We start from the raw sequence: 20,023 nt of genomic DNA, 5'->3' as shown, positions 1-20,023 counted from the left end.
GGTCAGGTAAGAAGGCTAGGATGCGAACCGCGAGCGGGCGCGTTCCGCATCGCGGGTCGCATCCCCGCCAGAGACACTACGCAGCGCTCCCGGTCAGCGGGTCTGACCGGGACGCTGCGACAAGGTAACGCCGCGAGCGCTCCGGGGAGGAGCGGGGACCCGGAGCGCTCGGCGTAACAGCCAGTGCAAATAAATCATGAAACAAAGTGCCACAGTGCAAGTATGGATTAAAATATATTAAAATAGATAATAATTGCTTGAGTGGAAAAATATGGGACAACATTTAAAACATAATATCCACATAGATGAACCAAAGCACACACTCACCGGATACTCAATAGTAAGCTGTGAGATGCCATTACCACGTTGACGTGGTGAATCGCTACAGCGCATGAGCGCCGAGCTCAAGGTGTCAGGAAGGGAGGACTGCGCACAACCAATCGGGAGGCAGCATTGTCGATACCACATAGATGAATCGCACTCCTGCTGCACAGAAGCGTTCTGTAAAAGCAGCAGTGTCCCGGCCATGTTAACTGAGGGCATCAGCCTAGCAATATTGCAATATACATATCAGGTAAAGCAAGGATGGAATAAATGTATAGGGCTTTCCAAGGAGTATCAGTATCTGTTGGTTAACACCAAGCTCACTCAGTATACTCATATATAGGTGATAACCCACAAAGCCCATACCAAAGCATTCACTCTCCATTTGTAAACAGTGTTATTACCCCTGTATAACAGATGACCACACATCTGTTTAGCCATCAGTCATCCATGAGCACAACGGACCCAGTATCACCGGGCACTCTGGACCCCGTAGCACAAAATGGGTTATCCACATAAGACCCTCACAGTCCATGAAACTCACTCAGAAAAATAGCTCACGTCTGGGGTACCACCTTACACTAAAGAGCTCCCAGTGAATTACTGAAGCACTCATACTAAATAATTGTTATATGTCTGCTCACCAAGGTTGTTGTGAAGCAGTTGTAGAAGTTGCGTATATTGTAGTCTGATGTGTAGAGGAAATGAGTTTGTTCATCAATCCACACAGCAAACGTACCGTACTCAATCAAATATTATTTGACCTGTAATACATCCTATGTGATTTGCGTACTTTGGTGCCCATGTGGTCTCATCTATGTGGTTGAGACCACCTGGGACCTTAATTTTAAGACACGTCTAAACCAGCATAGATACAGTACATGCAAAAAGAAGCCAGATTTACCAGTATCTAGTCACTTTGCTTTGATGGGACATAGTGAAAGGGATGAGATTTATGGTTGTGGATCATGTTCCGTTACCTAAACGCGGTGGAGAGAGACAAGCTATGCTTCAAAAATTGGAGCTAAAACTGATTTTTATGCTTAATTCTTTAAAACTGCAGAGTTTGAATGTAGAGTTCAAGACACCCCATAGACTAGTTATGCAATGAGGCTATTCAAAAACAGCCCCTTATTCTGGTTTATGAGTATCTTGGTGTTAGTGTACTTAGAAGAATACCACTAACACATTTTTCTTCTCTTTTTTTTTGTCTTTTGTTTCTATAGGTAAACATCAGGATACAGCACACTCACTGGATTTATTTACAATATCTATTTGTTGTTATTAGTATGTATTAATGTATTCATTTATTAAAGATGTTTTTAAGATTTTTATTAATTTTTATTTTTTTCCTGTGGTGTGGTTGGGAATGGACTGCTGCCCAACAACCTTGGTGAGCAGACATATAACAATTATTTAGTATGGGTGCTTCAGTATTTCACTAGGAGCTCTTTAGTGAATGAGTTTCATGGACCGTGAGGGTCTTATGTGGATAACCCATTTCGTGCTGCGGGATGCAGAGTGCCCGGTGATACTGGGTGCCCTGCTCCGTCGTGCTCATGGATGACAGATGGCTACACAGATGTGTGGTACTCTGTTATATGGGGTAAGACCACTGTTTACAAATGGAGAGTGAATGCTTTGGTATGTGCTTTGTGGGGTATCACCTATATATGAGTGTACTGAGTGAGCTTGGTGTTAACCAACAGATACTGATGCTCCTTGGAAAGCCCTATACATTTATTCCATCCTTGCTTTACCTGATATGTATATTGCAATATCGCTAGGTTGATGCCCTCAGTTAACATTGCCGGGACACTGCTGCTTTTACATAATGCTTCTGTGCAGCAGGAGCGCGATTCATCACTGTGGTAACGGCAATGCTGCCTCTTGATTGGTTGTGCACAGTCCTCCCTTCCTGACACCTTGAGCTCGGCGCTCATGCACTGTGGTGATTCACCTCGCCAACGTGGTAATGGAGTTTCACAGCTTACTACTGAGTATCCAGTGATTGTGTGCTCCGGTTATGTAAATATTATGTTTTTAATGTTGTCCCATATGTTTCCACTCAAGCAATTATTATTTATTTGAATATATTTTAATCCATACTTGCAATGTGGCACTTTGGTTCATGATTCATTTGCACTGACACTTTAATGAACTGTTTTTGTATGAGATTGTACTGTTATTTTGTAATTTGCACTGTAATTGTAAGACTCACCGCAGACGGCAGGTACCCAGGGAGTAGTAGATCCGTAATACCACGGTGGTCTGGAACAGGTGATGTAGTAGATTCGCTGGACCCGTGTGGCAGATGACACGGGCCGTGCCAGGGAGCGGGGTCTAAGGCGTTGCTGGTTTTCACCAGAGCCCGCCGCAAGGCGGGTTGGGCTTGCTACGGCAGGCGACACCCAGGCCGCTACCCCTGCCATGACTCGACCACACAGGCGGCTGAGGTGAAGCGTGGTACCAAAGAAACAGGCAGGACGTAGTAAGGCAGGCTAAAGGTCAGGGGAGGCGGCACAGGAGCGTAGTCAGAAGGATAGCAGAAGGTCAATAGGCTGGCAGCTAGAAACACGGTCAGGTCACGGAATGCAAAAGGTCTGTTACATGGCAAGGAATAACGGGAACTGCTTTCTCTAAGGCACAAGGCAAACAAAGATCCGGCAGGGATGCTAGGGAGGAGGGAAAACTTAATAAAAAGGTGCAGGTGCAAATACTAATTATGGGCGCACTGGCCCTTTAAATTTCAAAGCTCCGGCGCGCGCGTCAGAGCAGAGGGACAGAGGCCGGTGACGGAGGTGAGTGACGGGCTGGGACTCGCATGCGGGCGAATCCCAGCCCCGCCAGGAGCTTAGACACGGGAGAAGATGCGCTCACAGCCGGAGTGCCGCTTGTTACAGTACCTTGTTACAGTACCCTTTGGTCTCCCCCTATTCTTGTGGGACAAAAATTTTTTGAGGAGATTACGGTCCAAGATGTTTTCCTCGGGCTCCCAGGACCTCTCCTCAGGACCAAAACCCCTCCAATCAACCCAAAAAATTATTTTGCCACGTAAAATTTTAGAGGGCAGGATTTCTTTAACTTGAAAAATATCTGAGGATTGGAACTAGAGACAGTAGTTGGAGCGGAATTTTTTCTTTGAGAATAATGGTTGATAACCAGAGGTTTGAGGAGAGAAACATGAAAGGAGTTAGGAATGCGTAAAGAAGGTGGCAAGCGGAGTTTGTATGAAACTGGATAGATTTTTTGTAATACCTCGAACGGACCCAGGAAGGAGAAATCCAAACTGATGCCAAGGCAAGAACAGAGAGCTCGCCAGAATTTGGACACAAACTGTACTCCGCAATCCGAGACGATGTTTTCTGGAAGACCATGAAGATGGAAGATATGAAGTAAGAAATGCTTAGCCAGTTGTGGAGCTGAAGGGAGCCGGGGAGAGGAATGAAATTAGCCATTTTAGAAAACTGGTCTACCACAACCCAGATGACTGTGTTATTATGTGATGGTGGAAGGTCGGTAATAAAACCCATAGTGATGTGAGTCCATGGAATCTCAGGAATGGGCAACGGCTGCAGAAGTCCTGCGGGTCTCAGTCGAGAGGTCTTGTCTCGAGCACAAGTGGTACACAAACGCACAAATTCAGAGACATCGTGTTCCAGATGTGGCTACCAATAGTGTCGGGAGATAAGAAAAAGTGTCTTGCATACTCCAGGATGACCAGCCAATAAGCAAGAATGACCCCAGTTTCGAACTTTGCGTCTCAATCTAAGTGGTACAAAAGTTATACCAGGAGGCTGCTGTAGATTGACAGGAGCTGCAGAAATCAGACGATCAGGAGGGATAATATGTCTTGGAGTAGGATCCAAACCCACAACGTCAGAAGATCTGGAGAGGGCATCAGCTCTGATATTCTTATTAGCTGGATGGAAATGAATAAAAAAATTTAATCGGGAGAAGAACAAAGACCACCTTGCCTGACGAGGGTTCAAATGTTGGGCTGACTGGAGGTACAGAAGATTCTTGTGATCAGAATAAATATTGATCGGATGAGGAGATCCTTCCAACAGATGTCGCTACTCCTCTAAGGCTAGCTTTATAGCAAGCAGTTTACGGTCTCCGATGGAGTAGTTTTTCTCTGCTGGCGAGAAGGTTTTAGAAAAGAACCCACAGGTCACAGTTTTACCCTTGACACTTTTCTGGATAAGAATGGCGCCTGCTCCAATGGAGGAAGCATCAACCTCCAAGGCAAAAGGTTTTCCCGGATCCGGTCTTGATAGCACGGGAGCTGAAGCAAAAGCAGACTTCAAGATGGAGAAAGCTTCCTTGGCCTCAGGAGGCCACAACTTTGGGTTAGCGCCCTTCTTGGTGAGAGCTACAATGGGAGCAACCACAGAAGAAAAATGTGGGATGAACTGACGATAGTAGTTTGCAAATCCCAGGAAACATTGAATAGCCCGCAGACCAGTAGGGTGAGGCCAATCCAAAACTGCAGACAACTTTATTGGATCCATTTGCAGTCCTTGATGAGAGACAATGTATCCTAGAAAAGGAAGACTGGATTTCTCAAAAAGGCATTTCTCCAGTCTGGCATAGAGATGATTACTCCGAAGGCATCGTAGGACAAGACGGACATGAATACGATGCTCCTCCAAGTTGAAAGAATAAATCAGAATGTCATCCAGATAAATGACTACACAGGTGTAGAGAAGGTCGCCGGAAGATATCATTGATGAATTGGCATTGCCTTTTCAGTAAATCCACTTTCTTTTTGGAGCTCCTCCTGTCTTTCTGAGAAACGTACATCAATTTGTGCGGCCAAATGGATCAGCTCACACAAGTTAGATGGAGAATCTCGTGCAGTAAGAGCGTCCCTTATACCACTAGTCCTTTTTAAATATAGCACACAAGGCCTCATCATTCCATGCCAATTCTGAAGCAAGGATACGAAACTGGACTGCATAGTATCCCACAAAGGAAGTCCCTTGACTTAGGTTAAGAAGAGCTGACTCGGCAGAGGAGACACGTGCGGGTTCTTCAAAAACGCTGCGGAATTCAGCAAGGAAAGCAGTGAGGTTGGATGTAATTGGATCGCTACGATCCCAGAGCAAGGTAGCCCAGGCCAAGGCCTTCCCGCCAAGAGACTGATCACAAAGGCCACCATATAACGCTCCATAGGAAACTGATCCGCCATGAGCTCCAGGTGCAAAGAGCACTGCATCACGAAGCCTCTACATTGCTTAGAATCTCTGTCAAACTTCGTGGGAAGGGGAAGACGAAGCTTTGTAGCTAAAGGAACTGTAGGGACCGGAGGAGACTGCTGCTTAGATAGAAGTAGCTGCGCCATGGCGGACAGTTTATTTAATTGCTGCGCCTGGTGGGCCAACTGCTGCGACTGACAGACCACTTCGGAGGAGAGATGGGAATTCTCAGGCAGGGGTACCTCAGTGGGATACATGGCCGGATCTTACTGTAAGACTCACCGCAGACGGCAGGTACCCAGGGAGTAGTAGATCCGTAATACCATGGTAGTCTGGAACAGGATATGTAGTAGATCCGCTGGACCTGTGTAGCAGATGACGCGAGCCGTGCCAGGGATCGGGGTCTAAGGTGCCGCTGGTTTTCACCAGAGCCCGCCACAAGGCAGTTTGGGCTTGCTGCGGCAGGCGACACCCAGGTCGTTACCCCTGGCAAGACTTGACCACACAGGCGGCTGAGGTGAAGCGTGGTACCAAAGAAACAGGCAGGACGTAGTCAGGCAGGCTAGAGGTCAGGGCAGGCGGCACAGGAGCGTAGTCAGAAGGATAGCAGAAGGTCAATAGGCTGACGGCTAGAAACACGGTCGGGCCACAGAATGCAAAAGGTCTGGTACATGGCAAGGAATAATGGGAACTGCTTTCTCTAAGGCGTAAGGCAAACAAAGATCCGGCAGGGGTGCTATGGAGGAGGGAAAACTTATAAAAAAGGTGCAGGTGCAAATACTAATTATGGGCACACTGGCCCTTTAAATTTCAAAGCTCTGGCATACGCGCTAGAAGGCGAGGGCGCGCTCGTCGGAGCAGAGGGACAGAGGCCGGGGATGGAGGTGAGTGACGGGCTGGGACTCACATGGAAGCTGAGACATGGGAGAAGATGCACTCACGGCCGGTATGTCCGGCCAGAGCGCTGCTTGTTATAGTAATTTGTGATTTTATAATGTATGTATACACTTTTGATTATATTGATACACTTAGGTATCTAATTGATATCCCTATAAATGCATGGTAGCCACAATAGTACATTGCTTGAGAAAGACCAGGTTGAGCTGGTTGAAATGTTGCATTTTGTAAAGACACTTTTTTTCATGGAATAAACTTCACGTTTTTTGGAACATATGGTGCTGTGGAGAGATCCTTTTTCTGTCTGAAGTGAGTAGCCCCTGACCCAGGCTCCAGATTCTGCGTGCACCTACCTTGATCTTTACATTTTTTGGGATGTGCTGTTTTTCAATTTTTTTTTAGATAGATAGATATGAGATAGATAGATATGAGATAGATATGAGTTAGATAGATAGATATGAGATAGATATGGGATATATAGATAGATATGGGATAGATATGGGATATATAGATAGATATGGGATAGATATGGGATATATAGATAGATATGGGATAGATATGGGATATATAGATATGGGATAGATAGATATGAGATAGATAGATAGATAGATACAATGCAAATAAAAACGGCACTACCAATATCCAGAGTAGAACCTGGGTCCTCCGGTTCCTTAATCCAGATAAAGCAAATATGATGCTGCACTCCACAGATAGCAAAGAAGGTGGTTTTATTCTATCATGTGCATAGACAACGTTTCACCAGTCTCACCAGTGTGAGACTGGTGAAACGTTGTCTATGCACATGATGGAATAAAACCACCTTTTTTGCTATCTGTGGAGTGCAGCATCATATTTGCTTTATCTAGATAGATAGATAGATACAGTATGAGAGAGAGATAGATAGCTTGAAAAAGGCCGCTTGGGCGGCTGAAACGTTGCTATGGAATGGAATAAAACCACGTGAACGTCTTCTCCTGTGTGCTGCAGCAAACTTCTTTTTGTGGATATTTGTAAGCCTCTGACCTGGGCCCTTTCTGCTGCTCTGCTACAAAGTTTTTCTCCTATACTGAGGTGCTGCTCAACCTGGACTTTTTGGTCTAGATAGATAGATAGATAGATATCAAGTATTTGTTTCCTCTGACCATGGCATTTTGACATCATGTTACAGATGCCGGCTCATATTAATATAACAACGTGAGGAAGAGGAAGCCTTTATAATAAAAAAAAGAGACAAAAGAGGAATAAAGTGGGAGAGGCTGTGGTATGAATGACAGATATATGGAGAGAAAGGGAAGAAGGATGAGACAGTAAGGGACAGAGGAAAGGAGCAGAGGAAGTGTGTGTGAGGGACGTATAAATCACCCAGCAGATAAACAGGGGGAGAGGGAGAGGCAGGAGAGTGGGGATACCGAGAAGTGAGGATAAATCACCGGCTGGTGACATCCGCCTCTGCAGACAGGGGGCAACACATTTGAAGAGGATGAAGAGGAAAATGAGTGATAGGGGTAAACAGGAGAGACAGCTCAGTGGGAGACTAGGAGAAAGTGATTGAGAAAGAATGAGGACTGAGATTGTGAGGAATGTACAGAGAATGAGACGTGATCCAGTCTACCTTCTCAAACACAACAGAACTGATCTATAACAATTTAAGGTGTTAAATTAATATTCTTTACATGGTATTGCACCAGAGGACTCTGGATGGTCACATATTAAACTTGCAAATTATGGGAACATGATAAACTGGTAAATGCTGGATCTGATTAAAGGGGTACTCCACTGGAAAACATTTTGGTGCCAGAAAGTTTAACAGATTTGTAAATTACTTCTATAGAAAAATCTTAATCCTTCCAGTACTTATCAGTGCTATATGTTCCACAGGAAGTTCTTTTCTTTTTGAATTTACTTTCTGTCTGACCACAGTGCTCTCTGCTGACACCTCTGTCCATCTTAGGAACTGTCCAGAGCAGGATAGGTTTGCTATGGCGATTTGCTCCTACTCTAGACAGTTCCTGACATGGACAGAGGTGACAGCAGAAAGCACTGTGGTCAAACAGAAAAGAAATTCAAAAAGAAAAGACCTTCCTGTGGAACATATAGCAGCTGATAAGTACTGGAAGGATTAAGATTTTGTTTAATAGAAGTAATTTACAAACATGTTTAACTTTCTGGCACCAGTTGATTAAAAAAAAAATCTTTTCCAGCAGAGTACCCCTTGATGAACATGTGATCACTGTGAACAATTGTCTCCATACACTTTAGTTAGAAGTCAGATTTTGGAAAATAGAAAGGTCGGGCATGGTGGATAAAAACTGCCCAACTCTTTTGTTTTCCGGGAGATAGGGTGCCGCTAGAACAAATCACTGGATGTGATAAATATCTATTAGATATTGTAAGGGGACCGAGAAGCCCTTACAAAATTGTATAGTCATGACCCTGGTAGAGGGCCTCTCAGAACGTGACCTGCCAATAGTGTGGTAGCCGAGTACAGGAGGTGTCATCCTGTACACCTGTCTGTCCTGTGTAGCACCCTCGATTTCAGTATTCTCCTGGATCCACATCCCTCCTAAGGACTGTAAAGTGTTAAAAGCTCTTATGTTATATGATAGAGTAAAGACAACGGATCAGACCGGCAGACTCACCACGTTTCTCTTCTTCTTTATTTGCGTAAGTAAAGCATAGACAGATACTCACAAACTTGGGGGATGGGACGTGCAGTGGGGGGACAAACTGCCAGTTTGTCCCCCCACTGCACGTCCCATCCCCCAAGTTTGTGAGTATCTGTCTATGCTTTGCTTACGCAAATAAAGAAGAAGAGAAATGTGGTGAGTCTGCCGGTCTGATCCGTTGTCTTTACTCTATCATTTCTACTGTGCCTCAGCTTTGACCAGAGCACCATCACCCTCATTTACATCCATCCACCTATACCACATCGAGTCCAACAATATACAGCAGTGCCGTGCCACTCGCCTTATCTTCTCTTATGTTATATGCTGGTTAATCTTTTGAGGCGTTTGTCTCTTTAAATTTATGTTGTCAAGGCCTATGTTACCAAGGTGCAAGGTGAACAGGTGACTTGTTGGTGACTATGGGATTCCTCCAAATTGCTCCCATACATAGCTCGGAGGAGCTAGTCTAGTCAGTTTATAGCTGAGGTACAGGCAAGTGAAGACCTGAGCAGTTGTCTGGTGTTACTAAGGGAGGCCAAGGCCTAGTCATGCAGCCACGCAGCTACTACCAATTAACCCCTGCAGGTGAAAGTCAAAGCCTGGTGGTAAGCACAAATACAGAGGACAACTCTAGTCAAGATAGTCAAGTCTGCCAAATTACTTAATTCAGCATGGGTTACACAAGTCAGTCCAAGTGCACTTCAAGTCCCATTAAGCCAACAAGCTTCCTAAAGTTCACTGAACATCGCCTTTGGCCTGAACTGAGCTTTAACACCTTGTCTGCCTCAGTAAAGAGCTTTAACAACATGTCTGCCTCAGTAAAGTGCTATTGTTCTGTAACCTTGCATCGGGGGGCGGAAGTAAGGGATGCACTGCTGCCGAACTTCCTGTCGGCAGCCATCTTGCCGAAGACCAATATAAAAGGAACAGTGCAGCTGGACCTCTACAGCCTGCAAGAAGTTGGTGAACAGAGCAAGATGGCGAAGGCATGACAAGAGACCACTAGGCCCATTAATCCCAAGATGGCACCCAGCGCCCAAAAAGAAGCAGCGGCCGCAGCTCAAGTGTTCCAAGAGCTTGAGGAATGGCTGCAGAAGCTGTAGCTGGACAGAGCGGAAGCATGTCTAAAGGTCCCACTGCCGAGGGGCATCACCAGTACAACTGTCGCCTCATCATCGGTCCTGGAGGTCCTGGGCAGAGTGGCATACAGAAGAATCTGATGTGAGTACTCCGGCAGAAGCCGCCTTTTCTACTCCCTCTATTCAGTCTAGCCCAGAGTCTACCCCCCCCCCCCCCCCCGCCCAGAAGTCCACAGCTGTCACCAGGCCCAAGAATCCTACGGAGCTCCCCTTTGTGTACTTTCTCTCAGAAGATTGGAATGCTGACCCTTTTGGTCTGCTATCCCCCAAGCTGAAGGGTGAGGACAAGCAAGAGGAAGAGTTCCTGCCAGAGATTACTGTGATGGCGCCTCTATACATTGCAGGAGTCAAGAAGAAGTCTACCGATGTGCCCAGGCCTACCCCGGGCATTGAGGAGGTTTGGCCTACCTAACAGGCACAAACCAAAGTGCCTCAGCCTACTCCTGCAGAGGAGGAGGTTTGGCCGGTTCAACAGCCACCAACAATTTGTCCCCCAGTGGCGCAAGCTGCTGTGGTCCAGATAGTGATAACAGTGAGCCCCACCATCACTGATTCAAAGAGTTAGTCCCATGGAGGGGGCACAGTCCTGTTGTCTCTGCTATATGTCCCAGCCCAGGAATCATTCTGATAGGCGAGGCTGGGATGGAAAATATCCTGGATAAAGTCACATGTCCTTTTATTGTCTTCTTTACTATCCAGTCGTGAGACAAAAAATATTTTGTGGAGTACCACTATTGCTTTTCAGGTTTCATCGTAACATTTAAAAAATGCACCTGGTGGACTTGCCAAGAACTACACCTGCAACCAAAATTCGTAAGCTTATGTGCCCGGCTTAGGCCGTGATTCTTTACTACAAACTCTTAAAGGGGTATTCCGCCCCTAGACATCTTATCCCCTATCCAAAGGATAGGGGATAAGATGTCAGATCGCCACGGTGCCGCAGCGGGGATCCCGGGGGTCCCCAGCAGCGGGACCGTGGCGATCTGACATCTTATCCCCTATCCTATCATTATAGCACAGAGCGAGTTCGCTCTGCACGTAATGATGGGCGATACAGGGGCCGGAGCATCGATACGTCACGGCTCCGCCCCTCGTGATGTCACGGCCAGCCCCTTTCAATACAAGTCTATGGGAGGGGGCGTGGCGGTCATCACGCCCCCTCCCATAGACTTGCATTAAGGGGACGGGCCGTGATGTCACGAGGGGCGGCGCCATGACGTCACGCTGCTCCGTCCCCCGTATCGCCCGTCATTACGCACAGAGCGAACTCGCTCTGTGCAATAATGATAGCGCAGTGCCGCAGCGGGGATCCCGGGGGTCCCCAGCAGTGGGACCGCGGCGATCTGACATCTTATCCCCTATCCTTTGGATAGGGGATAAGATGTCTAGGGGCGGAGTACCCCTTTAAGTACCTGGAACCAAACTCTTAAGTACCTTGAACTAAAGAGTGGTACTAAAATTTATATAACAGAGTAATATTTTAGTTTTGTTGTCTATTGCATTAATGTATGCACTATTTTTAGTTAATTCGCTGGGGTAACATTGTAATAAAGTGTACATAAAATGTTTGCACAAATGTCTAAAGTGTCCGATGTTTTCCTCTAGCTATGGCAGTCGTGCAGGAGGTATCCTGTACAAAAAGGAATTTTTTTTAATAATACATATATATAATCCAAGAAAGGAAGCGGCACTCCAAAGTACAAAAAATAGCATTGACTTAATGGGTGAATAAATACACCGTTTTTTTGTACTTAAAATATTTAGATGAAACAAGGAAGAACATCAACAACATAGAAACAGTGTTACTGACATTTACCTTAGCAATGGCACCATGTAGAAAATGTGCCTCAAACAGCTGAAAATGTAATATGATGATTTATGTAAGGAAAAGCCGCACAGTTCAAACACACAACCTTACAGAACACTTACAGTCCAAGAAGAAAATGCTGCCAGACAATTCATGAATCACATCAGAACATGGAGTTTTCTAATGCTGCTGCAAGAAATAAACATAAGTTATCGGTTTTATCTAATCTGAAGAGCTCAGGTTGGATATCATTCTATGCGGTCACAAAACACATTCTACATATGATGAACATTCCTATTGTATGTGTTAAGAGGACAAGGAGCAATGAAGTCATTAGTCTTTTGTCAGTATTAGTGTCTTGGCTAATGATACATATAGACATCTTTATGTATGGAAGTGGAGCTGACAGCACAATCTTTTCACATCAATATTACATTATCACATTGCCGTCACTTGTGCTTATCACGCGCCATATTGAGACTTTAACCCCTTAAGGACGCAGGACGTAAATGTACGTCCTGGTGAGGTGGTACTTAACGCACCAGGACGTACATTTACGTCCTAAGCATAACCGCGGGCATCGGAGCGATGCCCGTGTCATGCGCGGCTGATCCCGGCTGCTGATCGCAGCCAGGGACCCGCCGGCAATGGCCGACGCCCGCGATCTCGCGGGCGTCCGCCATTAACCCCTCAGGTGCCGGGATCAATACAGATCCCGGCATCTGCGGCAGTTCGCGATTAAAATGAACGATCGGATCGCCCGCAGCGCTGCTGCGGGGATCCGATCATTCATAACGCCGCACGGAGGTCCCCTCACCTTCCTCCGTGCGGCTCCCGGCGTCTCCTGCTCTGGTCTGTGATCGAGCAGACCAGAGCAGGAGATGACCGATAATACTGATCTGTTCTATGTCCTATACATAGAACAGATCAGTATTAGCAATCATGGTATTGCTATGAATAGTCCCCTATGGGGACTATTCAAGTGTAAAAAAAAATTAAAAAAATGTAAAAGTAAAAGTAAAAAAAAAGTGAAAAATCCCCTCCCCCAATAAAAAAGTAAAACGTCCGTTTTTTCCTATTTTACCCCCAAAAAGCGTAAAAAACATTTTTTATAGACATATTTGGTATCGCCGCGTGCGTAAATGTCCGAACTATTAAAATAAAATGTTAATGATCCCGTACGGTGAACGGCGTGAACGAAAAAAAATTAAAAAAGTCCCAAATTCCTACTTTTTTAATACATTTTATAAAAAAAAAATTATAAAAAATGTATTAAAAGTTTTTTATATACAAATGTGGTATCAAAAAAAAGTACAGATCATGGCGCAAAAAATGAGCCCCCATCCCGCCGCTTATACGGAAAAATAAAAAAGTTATAGGTCATCAAAATAAAGGGATTATAAACGTACTAATTTGGTTAAAAAGTTTGTGATTTTTTTTAAGCGCAACAATAATATAAAAGTATATAATAATGGGTATCATTTTAATCGTATTGACCCTCAGAATAAAGAACACATGTCATTTTTACCAGAAATTGTACGGCGTGAAAACAAAACCTTCCAAAATTAGCAAAATTGCGTTTTTCGTTTTAATTTCCCCACAAAAATAGTGTTTTTTGGTTGCGCCATACATTTTATGATATAATGAGTGATGTCATTACAAAGGACAACTGGTCGCGCAAAAAACAAGCCCTCATACTAGTCTGTGGATGAAAATATAAAAGAGTTATGATTTTTAGAAGGCGAGGAGGAAAAAATGAAAACGTAAAAATTTAATTGTCTGAGTCCTTAAGGCCAAAATGGGCTGAGTCCTTAAGGGGTTAATACTATAATTTTTTTTTTATTTCAGTTCAATATCTATAGCATAGTGTTTGAGGTGCAACTTGAACACCTGTAACCATTAGTAGAGATTGCCAACAAGCTACTATGCATTTGCGCTGGGTATTTACTCCTTTAGTTGCTTTAGATATATCCGCCTAGGAATGATGGCACTGAAATGTTGATAATGGGCATTTATGCCATGGAAGAGAAGAACAACACTACAAGGCTATGCTCATGCACTATAAAAAAAACACAGGTAGTTGTTTTGTGGCCGTAAAACAAAATACGTCCTTTTTTTTAATTTTATTTATGTCCTTGAACTCTTTTAGAATTTTATAAATCATTTTATAGTCACTGTGAAGTGCAAAACAATGATCATTGTTATTCCCTATGCTACATCATGTCGGCTTGACTTGCCTCTTTTGCTTCAAAATTATTATTATTGGCTCTGCACTTAAATGTAGTGTTGAGCGGCATAGGCCATATTCGAATTTGCGAATATTCGCGAATATATGGACGAATATTTGTCATATATTCACGAATATTCGCGTTTTATTTTCGCATATGCAAATATTCGCATGTGCGAAAATTAACATATGCGAAAATTTGCATATACAAAAACCCACACAAGCAAAAATTCACATATACGAAAATTATCATATGCAAATTTTCGCATATGCGAAAATTCGCACGCCAGTCCCACACAGTAGTATTAGAGCCTTCTTTACACTACACAAGCTGGAAGCAGAGAGGGATGATCACTGTTATGTGTACTGTGGAAAAAAACAAAAAAATAAAATAAAAAATAAACGAATATTCGTTATTACGAATATATAGTGCTATATTCGCGAATTCGCGAATATGCAATATTCGCGAATAAAATTCGTATTGCGAATATTCGCGAGCAACACTACTTAAATGGACATTGTCAGATTCAAAAACTTTTTATATGTTGTACATCTTGGCAAAACATTAACCTTTCTAATATACTTCATAAGAAAATGTTATTTCCTTTTTATAGAAATCATTGCTTTATAAAATCATGGCTGTGCCCATGCTGAAGCAAAGGAATGGACAAAGTCCAGGAAGTGAGGGTGGGCTAGCATTCCTCTGTTCTCACTCCTGTCCTATCAGACAGGAGAGAGCACAGAGGAGTACTAGCCCGCCCTTACTTACTGGACTTTTTCCATGCCTGTGCTTCAGCTTGGACAAAGCCATGATTTTATAAGCCATGATTTCTATAAAAAGGAAAAAAAAAAATTCTAACAAAGTATATTAGGAAGATAAAGTTTTTGCCAAGATGTACAACATATAAAAAGTTTAAGAATCTAACAGTGTCCATTTAAGCTACTTAGAACAGCGGAGGACTAATTTGCTGCTTTTTTAATGTGTATCTACTGTTATGGCTAAAATTCTTTGTCAGACCTAGATGTTTGTGGTTAATCCTTTGACTGGAAAAAAGCAAAATGCTGCAGTAAAATACATTATTTACCTATTACTAACATCTTTATGTAACATTTTAAATCTTAAAGAGATGAGAGAAAAAAATCTTACATTTATAAGAGAAAAGACAAACTATCAGCTAACTGAGTAATTAGGTTACATGCTGCTCATAAAAACCTATGGAGAGGTTTGGGGGAGAGAAAGGTGTGTGGCAACAGAAAAACAGAGAGACTGCAGAGAAAATACAGGAGTTTCTAGCATACATTAGATCTCAATCCAGTGCACAATTCACAGCTTATACTTCTCAATACTGCTCTATAAATGTCCTCCATGCTGCTGCCTCTCATGGTCTGCTCTAGAGATATACTGTAACTGATCCCTTCTTTTGTGTTTGTGCAGTATATGGGAAACATCATAGCAGATAGCATCCACCTACTAGCTTATTTAAAATGAGAGATGGAGACTGCAGAGCTGAAATCTGGTAAATAAGTCTATCTTCAAGTCATATAATGCCCAAAAATAGTGCTGAATCACATACCAGCTTTTCCTGATAACTTATCTGAAATGACAGTAAAAAGGTAAAAGCATTTAAGGAGTACTGCAGCCATAGACAACTTATCCCCTATACGCAGGGGGGAGGGAGGGGGATTCTCACTGCTGGCACCCCCGCAATCACTAGGAGGTCAACAGACACACCCCCTCCATTCAGCTCTATGAGAGAGGCGGGATGCACAAACGCTGCATTTCCGCCTCTCTCATAGAGATACATGGAGGGGGCGTATCAGCAAGTCGGGGCCCTGTACAGGAGATCGTGGGGGGGTCCCAGCATTCGGACACTTATCCCCTATCCTGCATAAGATGTATAAGGCTGCAGTACTTCTTTAAATGGAAATTACCCAATTAGTTAATACTTGTTCCACTTAAAAAGTTAAAATCCGGACATTTAAACCCTTCTCCCAGGAATTACGTGAACACCTCGAAGGGGCACTTTTTGTCAGGGTTTGTATAAAACATCACAAATCTTTAATCATGTTTGTACTTGAGGGGATGGCATACGGACTGCCAACCTGTGGGCATCCAATAGCATTGTGACACCTTCCATTCTATCTATTGTGAAATATACTCTGGGATTAGCTCAGGATTGTCCTTCGCAGCAGCCAAAAGGGCACATTTCACCTCAATAAAACAGGGCCACACCAACTTCTCTTCATGCAACTGACTCTCAGGGTGCATTCACATGCTATTACTAGCAGCGGGTTTCACACTGCAGGAAACCTGCTGCGAGTCACGCTACCATTGATTTCAATGGGTCCACAGTCAGTCCACAATTGTGTCAGATTTGCGGACTGTCCACGGACCCATTTAAATCAATGGTAGGGTATCTTGCAGCAGGTTTCCGGCAGCAGTAAACTCGCTGCTAGCTACTAGCAAGTGAATGCACCCTCAGTCAGATTTATTCACACAGGTTGCAGGACAAAATAAAATAACACAAAATAAAGTCTAGGCTGTCTAGCCACTAGCTACATCATACAGACCCTGTCTGCCAACTGGTGGACAAATCCCTGCCAGGTAAAACATTCAACCTGCAACCTTATAAGACACAGTTCACCCTTGAACATAAAGTCCCAGTCACACACGGCTGCCTGCCATGTGTCCTTAGAGCCACAGCTCTTACTCACAAGATTCACAGTTCGTCACTGGTGTGTCTTTGTGTGTCCACCACAGCCTCTTGCTGTGAGCCCGTCTGGCATAGGGACATTGTGTCATGCTCCGCCCCTCAATGCAAGCCTACGGGAGGGGGCGTGATAGCTGTCACGCCCCCTCCCATAGGCTTGCATTGAGGGGTGGAGCGTGACGTCACACGGGGGGCAGAGGCGTGACGTCACACACCGCCGGCCCAGTGGTCGCCCGTAATCAGACCTGGAGCGAACACACTCCGGGGACTGATTACAAGCGGGGTGCCGCGTGCTTGATCACGGGCATCCCCAGCGGCAGGACTCCCGCGATCAGGCATCTTATCCCCTATCCTTTGGATAGGGGATAAGATGTGTAAACACCGGAGAACCCCTTTAAGTCTGACTAATTATGCACCAGGTGGGTGATTCTGGTAGGCTAGCTGAAGAGAAATACCCCTTTAAACCTGCCTCAGTGTCACCCTATGGGGGAGATTTATTAAAAGCTGTGGAGAGGCAAGGTTGTCCAGTTGCCCATAGCAACCAATCAAATCGCTTCTTTCATTTTTCAGAGACCTTGTTAAGAATGTAAGAAGCGATCTAGTTGCTATCGGCACCTGGTCCACTTTGCCTTTCCACAGGTTTTGATAAATCTCCCCTATGTATTTAAAAATCAAATGGTAAAGGAGTTGTCAGGTTATTAAAAACATATTGAATATCGACAGGATAGGGTATAAGTGCCAACTGCTGGCACCCCATGTGATCTCCAAAACAGGGCCCCTCTCTTACTGTTGAGCGCTCTAACCCAAGGTCATACATATAGGATAGCTATTAACTTCCCATGAAGAAAAATGCTTAGATTGTCCAAACATTCATGTTTACTGCCATAGGGTGAGGGGAAATAGGACACATCCCGACGGCTCTGGCAGTGCATCTTAAAGTGATCAGGCCTGTTGATACCCCACAATATGAACTTCTGTTGAAACCCCCACTCTCATGCTGGATTAATGGTCTAAAACGTCTTGCAGTAACAACCCTGGTTCTCTAACAACCTCCGAATGCAACAGCTGGTAAACCACAGGTTGGAGACATCTGTACTAGACTGTGAATTCCAAGTGAATTGGCAGGATCTACCGATGCTTATGTAATGTATATGGTCATCAGTAGAGAATCTTAATATCTTAGCTTTCCTCAGGATGGGCTTGTACTCGTGAAATAAAATTAAACTGGCTGCATATGCTTAAAGGGGTTATCCAGCATTATAAAGACAGAACTGTTCCTTTTTTTTATTTTTTTTTAACTTCACCACATTTGTCCGCAGGTTGGGTGTGGTTTTACAGCTCAGTTTCCTTGAAGGGAATGAAGCCAAGTTTTAAGATCACATACAACCTGGGGACATGGGGGGGTGCTGTTTTAAAAAAAAATTACTTCAGTTTTTTTTTTCTGGACAACCCCTGTCACTTTAAGCATTAATAACACTGGGATGCTTTTACCTTTCAATCTGATTCCGAGATTGTTTTTTCGTGACATATTCTACTTTATGTTAGTGGTAAATTTTCATTGATACTTGCATCATTTCTTGGTGAAAAATTCCAAAATTTGATGAAAAAATTTTGCATTTTTCTAACTTTGAAGCTCTCTGCTTGTAAGGAAAATGGACATCCCAAATAAATTATATATTGATTCACATATACAGTATGTCAACTTTATATTTTCGTCATAAAGTTGAAATGTTTTTACTTTTGGAAGACATCAGAGGGCTTTAAAGTTCAGCAGCAATTTTCCAATTTTTCACAAAATTTTCAAAATCTGAATTTTTCAGGGACCAGTTCAGTTTTGAAGTGGATTTGAAGGGCCTTCATATTAGAAATACCCCATAAATGACCCCATTATAAAAACTGCACCCCTCAAAGTATTCAAAATGACATTCAGTAAGTGTGTTAACCCTTTAGGTGTTTCACAGGAATAGCAGCAAAGTGAAGGAGAAAATTCAAAATCTTAATTTTTTACACTCACATGTTCTTGTAGACCAAGTTTTAGAATTTTTGCAAGGGGTGATAGGAGAAAAAGCCCCCTAAAATTTGCAACCCAATTTCTCTCGAGTAAGGAAATACCTCATATGTGTATGTCAAGTGTTCGGCGGGCGCAGTAGAGGGCTCAGAAGGGAAGGAGCGACAATGGGATTTTGGAGAGTGAATTTTGCTGAAATGGTTTTTGGGGGCATGTCACATTTAGGAAGCCCCTATGGTACCAGAACAGTAGAAAACCCCCCACATGGCAACTATTTTGGAAACTACACCCATCAAGGCACGTAACAAGGGGTCCAGTGAGCCTTAACACCCCACAGGTGTTTGACGACTTTTCGTTAAAGTCGGATGTGTAAATGAAAAAAAAAATTTCACTAAAGTGTAGTTTTTTTCCCAAAATTTACCATTTTTACAAAAGGTAATGGGAGAAAATGCCGCCCAAAATTTGTAACCCCATCTCTTCTGAGTATGGAAACACCCCATGTTAGGACGTAAAATGCTCTGCGGGCGAACTACAATGCTCAGAAGAGAAGAGTCACATTTGGCTTTTGGAGAGCAAATTTAGCTGAATTGGTTTTTGGGGGGCATGTCACATTTAGGAAGCCTCTATGGTGCCAGCACAGCAAAAAAAAAAAAAAAAAACACATGGCAACCATTTTGGAAACTACACCCCTCAAGGAACGTAACAAGGGGTACAGTGAGCCTTCACACCTCACAGGTGTTTCACGACTTTTTGTTAAAGTTGGATGTGTAAATGAAAAAAAAAAATGTTTCACTAAAATGCTGTTTTTTCCCCAAATTTTACATTTTTACAAGGGGTAATAGAAGAAAATGACCCCCAACATTTGTAACCCCATTTCTTCTAAGTATGGAAATATCCCATGTGTGGACGTCTAGTGCCCTGCGGTCGAACTACAATGCTCAGAAGAGAAGGAGTGCCATTGAGCTTTGGGAGAGTGAATTTGTTTGGAATGGAAGTCAGGGGCCATGTGCGTTTACAAAGCCCCACGTGGGGCCAGAACCGTG

At 43.7% G+C, this 20,023-nt stretch overlaps 1 protein-coding gene across 8 annotated transcripts in view; it reads right to left on the bottom strand.

The window, feature by feature from the left end:
* Window positions 1-20,023, bottom strand: part of FLT4 (fms related receptor tyrosine kinase 4) — a 350,628-nt gene that overhangs the window by 251,822 nt on the left and 78,783 nt on the right. For 3 of the 8 annotated variants that reach the window (XM_056516982.1, XM_056516984.1, XM_056516980.1), the window contains exon 2: window positions 12,157-12,223. The exons of 3 other annotated variants lie outside the window; for them this stretch is intronic. The gene's annotated coding sequence lies outside the window, so the exon portion shown is untranslated. The remainder of the gene's footprint in view (window positions 1-12,156; window positions 12,224-20,023) is intronic. 2 more of the 8 variants (XM_056516981.1, XM_056516983.1) reach the window with 1 other exon arrangement.

The sequence above is a fragment of the Hyla sarda genome, chromosome 4 (assembly GCF_029499605.1).
Source record: "Hyla sarda isolate aHylSar1 chromosome 4, aHylSar1.hap1, whole genome shotgun sequence".
Classification (NCBI taxonomy): Eukaryota; Metazoa; Chordata; class Amphibia; order Anura; family Hylidae; genus Hyla; species Hyla sarda.
This window is presented reverse-complemented; position numbering and strand designations above follow the sequence as displayed.